At 48.1% G+C, this 12,264-nt stretch overlaps 1 protein-coding gene across 7 annotated transcripts in view; it reads left to right on the forward strand.

Annotated features, from left to right (window-relative positions):
- PPP6R1 (protein phosphatase 6 regulatory subunit 1) overlaps nt 1-12,264 on the forward strand; it is a 1,096,922-nt gene that overhangs the window by 859,630 nt on the left and 225,028 nt on the right. The gene's annotated exons all lie outside the window — the stretch shown is intronic.

Raw genomic sequence — 12,264 nt, forward strand, 5'->3', positions numbered from 1 at the left:
ATATTCAAATCAGTCTCGACCCTGTGCCTCATGGAAACAGTCCATGCCGAACTGCCCAGGTCCTGCCTGGACCGGAAACAAGCATCCTAGGACCGGTTTCAGGGTTTCACCCCTCTTCAACCAGGATAGCTTGAATCCAGTGGCACGGTGAGCCCGTGACCCACGTCTGGGCATATCCAGCGCACTTAGGGCGAGAAAGCAAAAGACACACGATTGATGGATGGAATGCAAAACAAATCAAAACATTCACCCCCAGTCAAGAGATCTGGGATAAATCCATCATTCCTTTGCTCACCATGCCAACCCAGTTTAGACCTGAATGTATGACATTGTCCTGCATTCTGTCCATCAATTGTTCTTTTTGCATTTGTCACCCCGAGTGAGACAGGTATGCCCAGACGTGGGTCCCGTGCTCTCCATGCCACTGGAGTCCAGCTATCCTGGCTGATGAGGACCTGGCCTGGCAATTTGGGCTGGACTGTTCCCATTTGGAGCAGGGTCAAGACTGATTTGCATATGGCTGGGTCCAAACTGGAATGGCATGGTGAGCAAAAAAACGATGGATTTAGGCTCAGATCTCTGTACTGGGGTGAATGCATGACATTGTTCTGCATTCTGTCCATCAATTGCTCTTTTTGCATTTGTCTCCCCTGAGAGACGCAGCATAGATGAGACAGCAGAGTCTACACCGCCCGCAATATACAGTTGGGCAGCACAGGGGTCAGGCTGGGCCTAGGCTGTCCACCCCACTTCTGCCAAGACCTTGTGGTTCCCTGTACTGGAGAATCCCAGCGGCACCAAGCAACCTATGTGGGTTGTGCTGTGGCAGTGGTAAACACTGGTGCAATCCCCGGGCCCTCTTCCCCCCCCCCCCTTTTCCCTTGTATCTGTGCTCTACAAATGCACTGACCCACCAGACCCCTATGCCCAGTGCAAAGCAGCTGGCCATGGGCAGCCTTCGCTGGGCCTCCGCCCAGGGTGGCTCTCCTCAGGTTGCAGCTGGGGGAGCATCGGGAGGCACGGGGAAACCTGTGCCCAGACAAGCGGACCTCTCTACAAAACTGGACTAAGTACTGCTGCAGTAGAGCGGATAGGCACACCGTTTGATCAAACTCAGACCTCTCTTGAAGACCGAATAGACAGTGTCACCTCTGACTTCATGCAGATCATCAGAAACTGTCTGAACACATACAAGGAGAGGAGATTGCCCTGGCAGACCTCCAGCCCAAAACCCGCAATCACATTGACGCTACAAGATCTGCTTGACCGGTTCTGCACCCTCGAAGAAAAACTGGATGACGCAGAAGGTCGCTCGCGTTGCAACAATGTGCGGGTGATTGGCCTGCCGGAGGGAGCGGAGGAGCGAGATGCGGTTGGGTATGCGGAAATCTGGCTGAAGGAGCGGCTCCCTCCTGGAACACTCTCCCCCAATATGTTGTTGAACGGGCGCACAGGGTCCCTGCTCATAAACCCCTTCCGGGGGCTCGTCCACACCCTTTCCTAATCAGTCTGTTACATTTCTGAGACAGGGATGCGATACTGAGAGAAGTTGGGAGACCTCTAGGACCCAAGGTACAAAACGTCTCGGTCTCCCTCTTCCCAGACTACACTGCTCAAGTACAGAGGAGACGTGCCAACTTCGGAGCAGTAAAACAACAACTGAGAGCCAAAGACATACGCTACTCTCTGCTATTCCCTGCCCGCCTCTTGGTGATCCACTGCGGCACAGTGCGGTTCTTTGACTTCCCATGCGACGCTTGGGACTGGCTCGAAAAGAATGAACTGGCAATGGTCCCAAAGCCACGGGAAGAAGTCACGTCATAGAAGAGATACAGGGAAGACGTCGGAGGGGCAGGGGCAGAGGGTTGAAGCATCAGACCTCACCTATCAGCGTCCCGAACCCAGAACACATCCTATCGGAACGCCAGGACACGCTACACATTGCATCGACCCTCCAATCCACCAGATTGTCACCCAAGTCTGCTTTATCACTGTAGGAATCTGGCTCTGTATATACTATACCAAAGTGAGGTATAGTGTGCACAGAGTCCAGTGGAACCCCAAAGGTAGGCAGAGGAAAAATTAGATAGCACCTTACTCTCTATTTGTGGTAGTGTGGTCGAGCAGTAAGGCTGTATCAGAGGACAGTGTTAAGCATCTGTTGTACACACTCAAACACCCAAAGACTGAACTTCAGACCAATTGGTTTTGTATAAAAATGTTCTTTTAGTTATTCTTTTTTTTCTAGAACCAAGCAAGGCTGGCACAGGTAAGCAATAAATACTTTACAGTAGTAATGCAGTTTGGAAACAGTTTGAATTGCAATTGTATATACAATTTGATTTGATTACAGTAGAGCTACTAGTAATGTAATGCTTTTGAGATACTGTACATGTACTTTGTATTGTTTTTTTTACTAGAATGTCAAGTAGATTACTTTTCTTACATAGTGCAATATACCTGGATACTGAACTGGGACATTTCCTGTAAACAGGTAAGTAAAAGCGTTTTTGTTATTTAGTTACAGTTTTGAAGGGTATATAGATTTTCCGACTCCACACTTAGAAACTTTTCACAGAAAACCAGTAAATGTTATTTTATGGAGGAAAATAGGGTTATCGGTTCAAAGGTAAGTATTCGGTTGTGAGAGCTGGGTTTCTGGGGTTAGACTCAGGGGTCCCCCAGGGTCAAGGATGCACTCTTGTTACACCTTCAGCGGCACTAGGGTGGCCAGGTGCAGAGTGCTGAGGCCCAATGTTATCCAATGTAGGATAGGGAGCCTCCGGTTGGTGGCTGCTTACGAGCAAGCCACTGGGTTGCTGGACCAAAGCTCCTTGACTTAAGCTCAGGGCAAATGGGGGTTCAAGCCAGCTCAAAAGGTGCACCCTCAGCGGCACTGGGGCGGCTGGGTGCAGTGTGCTGATTTGGCGTTGGGCGCCTTGTCTCTTTCAATAGGGAGTCTCCGGTTTGCAAACACACTGCAGGCTTGGGGACAAAGGTATTCTGGGTGCGACCACCACTTGGAGAGGTATGTTGGGGGTTGGTTAGACACCGTCGGTTGGGCCACCTAAGGCGGTGGGGCGTCAGGTGCAGGGGTGCCTTTTAGGATCTGATCTTCTTACTAGCTCCTGGACGTGGTTGGGGGGGGCCCTTCCGGTTTGAGGCTGCAGGCGTCGGCTGGAGGCTTGAGGCAGGTCAGGGGTCGCCAGATCTCGGGTCAGGATCACAGGGGAGACCTTCTCTTGGTCTTGGGCCACTCAAACTCAGGCCGTGGACGTTGGGTGCAGACTCTGGAACTTTGGCGGACCTGGAGTCTGTTGAACAAATTTGGTGTTCACTGGAGGCAGAGAATTTTCTTTTGAAGGCAGGGCAGGTCCTTGGGGTTCTTGAGGCTGCTGGCTGCAGGACACACAGGGGTTTCGCTTCTGCAGGTTCGAGATGGGGACAGGCCGGTAGGGCTGGGGCCAAGTCAGTAGGCGTTGTCCTCTTGTTAGCTTCGGCACGGCTGTTTGGTCCTTTTTACACCCCCTATTATGCAACCCTCCGGTGCGAAGGAGGCATGAGCCTTTCCCTGGTTTGCTGGATCCCTGTCATGCCCCGCGATCCCCGACGCTGCAGTATTTTAGGAACCCCGAGGCAAGTAAACGCGCTTAGCGTTCTTGCCTCGAGATTCACTTCCGTCCCAACGCTCAGCTGCCTGACTTCCGTCAAAGCATTTCCTGTTTCCAGCTTCGCTCTAGTGAACGAAGCCGGCTTGCTGTATGTCGCCGCTTTCTCCAACCTTCGTGGCGTTTCGTTCCTGCCCGCTTCCTCACCACCGCTAGCTGGGCGGACATTGCCCCTCTTCCCTTCGAACTCAAGAGAGAGAGGTACTCCGGTAATCCTGTCTTGTCGAAGCGTTTAAAGGATTGTTGTCCTCTTCGATATTTCCTGGCACCATAGTTGTGCTGAAAATACAAGCGCTTGCTGCCCCTTCCAGCCGGGCGGTTCCCAGTGCATTCCACGTTTTCTGGGGAGTGTCTTGCTCCGCATATACCGGCACCTATTGCACTAGTTCTTCCCCTTCTTATTTTTTCCTCGTTATTCCCTTCTTATGACACGCACACCATTGGCTGACACTGCTCTTTCTACCAGCCAGGCGTGGGTCAGTATACTAGCACCCTGATAGTGTTCCTTTGAGTGCCCACTCTAGCGGGGTGTTTACAGTTCCTCTCCTCCTATAGTAGTATCCTGTCGCTCCCTGGGGTTATTGCATGGATCACTGTGCTGACTATCTTCACGACAGAATCACGGTAACAGCGCACTGCGCTACATTCTTCCTCAAATAAATATATGCTATGCCTAAGAAGGAGAACTCAGTGGGAATTTTGGTTGTTTTTGACAGGTTGTGTCATCCCTTTCAGTAGAACAACTACCTTCCACAGTGGTCACCAGGCAAAGTAGAATCCAGTGAGTTGGTAGTTCCTCAGCAACATTACAGGGGGTAAGCAGACAGAAGGTATAGAGTGGACTCTAGGGTTGATTCTTACTCCCTTCTAACGTTGTGCTCTCCTTTACGTAGGACCTTACAGTGAACCCTTGACGCCTTCTCACTACAAGATTAGAAGTCACGACACAGGGGTAGGTGAGGTCAAGTGTTGAGTTTTACAAGAGGGTTGTTCTTATGTGGCAGTGTTTACACAGTCTTTGTTTTACAGGGTGTATGCCAGGTGTAGATCTCCTTACCTGCAGAACCAGACGCCAGTTACGCCATTGAAGTGCGAACCCGCCTTCCCTTGTTTTGTTTCCCTGTTTTCCCCTGGCGAGTCTTCCGAATCTCTAGAGTCTGATAGAGTCGGAAGACCGCTGGGGAAGGCTGAGGTATTCTCTTCAGGTTCCTGACGCTCCAGCGGAACTTCTGGCAGCCCTTACAATCCCCCTCATCTGCAAGATGGGGGGACTGAGTTGTCCTTCACTTCGCCTCCCCCACCTGAGGGGTGGAACTGGCAGAGGTAGGAATACCCCTCTTCCTCATTTGTTTTTCCTGCCAGTTATCCCTCCCAAAGTGGGGGTCAGAACCAGTGGGGACCGGTTGCTGAAAGCAGCAAGAGGCCTGGGGAAGCTCACAAAGGCGGTAAAGCCTTTGTAGCTTCCCCTTCGTGTACTCTGCCCATCCTCGGGGAGGAGGCTTAGCACCTCGTCCCAGGATGTGCATTGTTTCAGAGCCCTGAGAGCAGCAGGCTCTTGACCCAGGGGTCCAGAAACATGTTTGGTGGTGGCAGCTGAAAGCAGCCACTCAGCCTGGACAATAGTGGTAGGTCGTTTTTCAGGGGGCATTTCTAAGATGCCTTCTGTGTGCATTTTTCATTAAATCCCACACTGACATCAGTGTGGGTTTAATGTGCTGAGAAGTTTGATACCAAGCTTCTCAGTTGTCAGTGTAGCTATTATGGTGCTGTGGAGTTCGTAATGACAGACTCCCAGCACAATATACTCGGGCAGCACTGCACTTACAATGTCTAAGAATGGACTTAAACACTGTATGGGTACAGGGCTCATGCACCTGTACCCTCACGACTGGTATAGTGCATCCGGCTAGAGGGGTAACTGAACTATGCCAGGGCAGTGGGTTGTAGGCATGGGAAAAAGTGATGTGTGCCATGTCGACTCTTCACTTTGTTCTGCACCAAAACACGCAGCCTGGCAAGGCAGTGTGTGAGTGTAAAGGTACAAGACCTTTAAGGGTGGCGCAATAAGTGCTGCCGTCCTTAGAGGTCTTCCCTGGTCACAGTGCCCTGGGTACCTGTGGTACCATTTACCAGAGGCTGACCTGTGGCCAGAGATGCCAATTGGGTTTTGTTTTCAATGCAGTTTTAGGGAAATAACTTAGGCCCTGGGTACCGTATTCGCAGGAGCCCAGGGCACACTCAGTCAAAGCACATCAACAGTTCAGCAAAAAGTGGGGGCAACCATGCAGAAAGAGGGCACTTTCTCACAATCACCATCCAGTTCCAGGGGAGACACAGATTCCTCGCAGGCCTGGTCTGCTGATCCGGACTTTCCTCACCCTCCAGCAGTCACAACTCAAACATCGGACAATACTGTCTAGTATGGTAGATAGTCTCAATCGCCATCATAGTATGTAACTGTAGCTTACTAGAGTAATGTAATTGTTACCCAAGCTCCCACCCATCATTCAACACCGCACACTTGCGCCAAATTACACGTCACTAGGAACGCCCTCGTGTGCCAGTTCTCAGTGTTATGTAGTCGGGGGATGAATCATTAGAAGCAATCCCTTTCTCTCACATACCCCTTTACAGTCTACATCTGACTGTGCTAATCGCCATGGTTGGGCGTATTGGTTTGGGTCAATCTCCGTTTGGGGTTCGCTCTTATGCAGTTCTTCCACCTAGGTTGAATATTATTGTTTTTCCCTCCACTTATGTTGCCCTACACAGTAACCTAAGGCCTTTCCTGCCACATCAACGCACGTCAAGCGCTGCGCTGACTAGGTTCAACAAACCTGCATTATACACATAATTTCTCGGAATGTTGGGGGCAGGTATGCCATATATGTTTACTTATGGCGCAGATCCACCGGGATTGCATTCCTATAGGAGACGCACCTGACAAGTCTAGAAGCAGGCAGACTTCGTCACTGCGGGCTCGGCCATGTATACACGCACTATATATTTATCTCAGGCCAGGGGCTTCCCGATTCGGGCGGGGACCCCATGGGAGGAAGAGGAGGTTGTGGTTGACCCGGCGGGGTGCTATGTCAGTGTCAGGGGTAGGCTCAATGGTCAGATCCTCCTGTTAGGTTCCATTTATGCTCCTAATACCGACCAGAATACATTCCTCGGTGCACTCACCACCACGCTTTCCAGATGGGGGTGTATACCTTGGTTACTAGGCTGGGATTTCAACTCTGTCCTTGATGTCTTACTTGACTGCTCCATCCCCCCTCTTACCCGCACCAATGCTTCTTCTAATGCACAGGCTCTGCACTCCTGGCTAGGACACTAGTACCTAAAAGACGTATGGCGCACATGTCACCCTGACCTGAGAGTGTATTCCTTTTACTCGTCAGTTCATGATCTCCATGTGTAGATGGAACGCATCCTGGCAAAACAGCCCTACTCCCCTTTATTAGTGACACCACCTATCTAGGCCGTACTCACTCGGATCATGATCCACAGACCGTGCCGGTAAGTTGGGAGTCTAGACCCCCTTCGATCCCTGCCTGGTGTTTACAGACGGCAGCACAGGAGGACCAGTCCTTCCGCTGCTCCTTGGAAACCGCAGAGGTCCGATATTTCGAGCAGAAAGTCGGCTCCACAAGAGCCCCCCCCCAGGTAGAATGGGAGGCCTTTAAGGCCACTACAAGATGTCACTGCCTGGGTCTAACCTGGTGCATCCGTAAGCAATTAGATACCTCGCTTGCCTCCACTGAACGGAAGCTCCTCCATTGGGAAACATTGGAGGGAGCCTCGGTATCCTGGTGCACAGGTGGTTTCCGATACTTGGGTATTCACATATATCGCACCAAAACTGATCTATTTGACAGAAACATCACTAAAGCCACCTCCTCTATCTACTCGCAGATGACATTCTGGAAGACTCTCCCTCCGTCTATGTCGGGTAGAGTGGCCCTGGCGAAGATGGTGGTTCTTCCACGTCTGCTTTATTATTTCGCCACCCTGACACTTTACATTCCCCCTCCTACTTCAGCAGACTGGAGGCTAAGGTCAGGGACTTTCTGTGGGGTACGTCTAGGCACAGGGTCTCCATCAGGAAGTTTTACCAACCAGCAGGACAGGGCGAATTGGCAGTGCCCAACCTTGAGCATTACTATTGTACCCAGCTACAATGGGTGGCCAGATGGCTGGATCGTGGCATTTGCCGGATACGCCACACTGCAACCTCCTATGACGCTTCATGCTTTGCTCCACATATTTCCCCCCTGCGCTAAGCCCAGTAAAGCAGACTCTTTACTGCTCTCCATAGGATTCAAGTGCTACCGTAGAAGCTTATACATCACTCGCGCTGCCACACCATATGCCCATGCTATTCCCTTGCTGGGATCATCAAGGGGTGGTTCATGAATCACAGCAGCAGAGCTGTGCGGTTGGGAAGCAGTGGACAATCATGACACTGGGGAACTTTTTAGAGATGGTGCCATGATCTCCTATACAGATCTAATCTCATAGGACGGTCTACCCTAGGGGCACTTTTCTACTGCACTGTGTGCTCATAGCCACGCTTTCATCTAGGTGGGGTAACAAAACAGCGGAACCTCCAACACACCACCTGTTGCAATATCTCCACATAATGATCACAGGGGGACACTTGATACACTGGTTTGCCTCCTCCTTTCGTCAACATACTGCGATCCCACTGACACTGCTGAGGAAGCACTGGGAGGAAGTCCTAGGATGAGCCCTACCAAAGAAGGAATGGTTGGCAAAACTAGAAAGTCTGACACGTATCCCTCGTAATCAGCGCTTCCGGCAAATTCAGTATTTTATTCTCCACCACGCCTACCTCTCCCATGCCTTGATAAACAAGTTCTTCCATCTGGAAGACTCAATGTCCCAGGTGCCGCCTGCCCAATGCAGACCTCCTACATATGCTGTGGCATTGCACTGCCCTGGAGGAGTACTGGATGAGCATAGCTTGCACCCTGTCCCGCTGCACTAAATGTGAAATTGCCTTTCATTGGAAGGTGTATATCTTGCATCTCTTCACGAGGAGCAGGAATCACAAGGTTGCCACACGATTTTTAGACCTGGGCCTAATCACGGCGAAATGCCCAATTACTAAAAGATGGAAAGTTCCGACTGCGCCCCATACATTAGCCTGGCGCTGCTCATTGCTCAACTGGGCCAGGGCAGAGGGTATGGCCCTGCAGAGGGAGGACCTGCTGGGGCTCCGTAAGTTCCCCCAAGCTATTGATTGAGGGGGGTATTGTGAAAGAACTGCAGAAGTTAGTTACACCCACTGAAGGCACGCAGGAAGAGGCGGTGGTCTCAGTAGCTCCAAGTTGACATTCCACCATCACTAATGGGACGCAACAATCGAGGTGGCGCCTCATAATTCTCATTTGCCTTGGCGAATCATAGTACCCTAATGCGCACCACAAGCAGTTATTCACTCATTTGGTTGTACCCTCCTCCCACTGCTCACGGTTACTCTACATAAAGCACATATCAACGTCACCACTCGCAGCACATTGGTGGTGCAACCATCTTCACATCTACCTAGGTGGTCCAATGTGGTTTGTATCCGTGTTGGTCAACATCAGCGACATTATTTTCCTGCCATCACTGCTATAAACTCAGTATATGTTATGCTAATGCACTGTTAATTGACATTTGGTGTAGTGTACCTATTGCTGTGCTGTCAAAAATATAAATGTCAAAGATTTAAACAAAAAATTAAGTTCCTCACTGAACCGGATGCTGCCACCAACACGCTTGCTAATATTCAACGCAACTCTATGGTCTATTATGAACTCCCACATGATGCAACGTCACTGGAGATGGTGCCCTTTTGACCAACTCTGTAGCCCACTAACTTTGAGGACGATTCTGGATATGCTTCAGAAGATTTCACAACTCAGTCTACAGTCGCTCACCATCTTAGTCTCACTTGTACTTTCCAGTGGCTTTGTGACAGGCACCCGATTGCACCATGGGCCTATGTTTCAATCACCCTGGAAACATTTCTTGTTATGCTACGCCCAACAATGATGATTATCATTCTACTGCAACTACATGGACATTTTGTCCCTGGAAGAAAAATTGCTTCCCCCGTGGTTTGTGAACTACAGCCGCATTTTTCCTTTCACAGATCTCGAAGAGAAATCTAAGCTATTAACTTCACCGCTCATCCTGTGCCTTAAGGCATAGCTTGGGAAAAATTCCCATATCAGATTATGGGGCCCACTGCGACATTGCAGTTGCAATATGTAGTAAAAGTTAAAATTAATTCTATTGCAATTCCTGTCCAGACTGTTAAACGAATGATGTCTGATTTGCAGGCCTTTTCGTCTTTGCATGAGGAAGATCCTTAGCTGAATGCAGCTAATTACACAGAAATGTGTTATTATGCACATTATTACATAGATAGGACTAGTTATCCTAGATGGATATACAATTTCACACAATGGGAACATTGTGCATAAGGACAGGTCACACCCATCAGATTTTTATTTCTCAATTGCAAAAACCTTATTAACAAACTAATTTACTCAACGGAGTTCAATCAGAATTTGGCTATCCAGGGATAGAAGTACTGGGAAAGCAATATTGATGAGAAAAGTATTTGGGGTACCACATTTTGGCATATCCAAGGCAAAAAGTCCTTGTTTTGTGCATACATAATTCCTGAGGAAATGATTTTCCTGAACAAAAGAATTCACTAGACTACTTGTCTGGGATTTGGTAAAATGAAAGACTTAAAGAAACCCTCTTTACCAAAAGTCAATTTGTCCATGTTCATAAATTGGCAATCACAAATGAATATGTCTGGAACAGACATAAACAACATGATACAAAATGGAACCTATAATTCAACTTAGTTCCCTACTGAATGGATAGCCCTATGGCCCTATCATTCTGACAATTGTATGCTTGGTTTTCTTTCTAATACCCCTGGATCTAAAGTGAATCCTCCTGACCCACCTTATAACAGACACAAATCTGTAATAGTTACCACATGTAGTGTTGGTAAATTATGCCAAAGAGGGAACATTCCAGTCTGTCAGCTGTGAACAACCATTTTTCTCTAATTCAGGAAAAAACATATTTTTCTGATTTCCTCCTGAGGCCACGTCCCAGCAGAAATAAATGGTTCTTGGCAACAGAATTGTAAGCAATCTATAGTGAATTAAGCAAATACTCAGAAAAAGAAGCAGCAGAACGTATTAGGCAGATGGACATAGAACGTTTACAAGCTGTTTTTAAAGTCATTGATAATGGAATGTATACGCTTTCCAAAAGAGCATACTCATTGAATCATATACTGTCCACAAACTACAACATGGGAAAGCTCATTATACATTTCAAATTGGGCATTACAAACACTTAGATCAGGTTTTGTACCCTGGAGACTTTTGAACTAAACACCAATCTTTGAACCCTACAATTTGGCATCAATCCAAAGAACAATGGTGAAAAAGGAATCAACATATACATTTTTAAATGAGAAGCAAATTAACAAGGCCCCTTTCACTCTTCGTGACAACCCACCCATCAGCTGGTTGATCGATATTACTATTTCTATACCTATTATTACAATCATTTTCAAAACTACCACAAATACAAACCTGTGGACAGGTACCTCCGATGAGGGAGAAATTGAAGATACTCAACCTCAGAAAGAAGGTCAAACAGGAGATGAATGGGATGACTGTCATATGAACTCCAGCGTCTCCCTCTCCTCAGATGATAGAATCTCCGCCAGAGGACATAGGCGGCTTTTCATGCTTTAATTGAAAGAGCAGCATCACATTTTCAATTATACCCGACAGTAAAGCAACCAGACTGCTTTCTTTATGATTTTAGAGACATATCTAGGAAATCAGTTAGGTCTATTCCTATTGTTGACCACATATGGGAAGAAGGATTAAAGGTAATGAGGACAACAGCCACAGTAATCCCTGTCTTGCCCAGAATAGACAAGATGTATAAGGCTCCAGACGATGCTCCAGCCTGTCTAATAAGTCATCCTAAGCCTAATTCCGTCATCTCACAGGCCGCACAACGGAGATCGAGGAACCCTCTAGCGCCCATCACTGCACCACCTGATAGAGAAGAGAGGCACTTGGATAATATTGGGAAAAGGTTCATTACATCAGGAGCAACTGTTCAAGCTGCCAACGCTCTTGCGATCTACTGCTTTTATATGTATACCGTGGGACTCCCACTACGACGACGGGGATGATTCAAGCATGTGAATCTATGAAAGATCCAATACTGGAGAATGATATGAAGAGGCAAGTGAAGGATCATGTGTACCTTTTATGTGAGGCTAGATTTTTATTATGGATGGTGCGAAAGTTTAGCCTATTAAGTCAAATATAAGAGGTTTTTATATAACAGACATGTTGAACTCACCTATTTGAAGGGGCACTCACATTTTATAATGAAGAAAAAGGTGACTCAATGAAATAAAATATTTGCCTAGGCTCACACAATTTGAACCAGTTTATGGGTCAAATGTATTACAGTTAGGTCGAGTAGATTATTCAAGTCGCTAGACCTGCAGGTCCAGTAAAAT

Source organism: Triturus cristatus, chromosome 7 (assembly GCF_964204655.1).
Source record: "Triturus cristatus chromosome 7, aTriCri1.1, whole genome shotgun sequence".
NCBI classification, from domain to species: domain Eukaryota; kingdom Metazoa; phylum Chordata; class Amphibia; order Caudata; family Salamandridae; genus Triturus; species Triturus cristatus.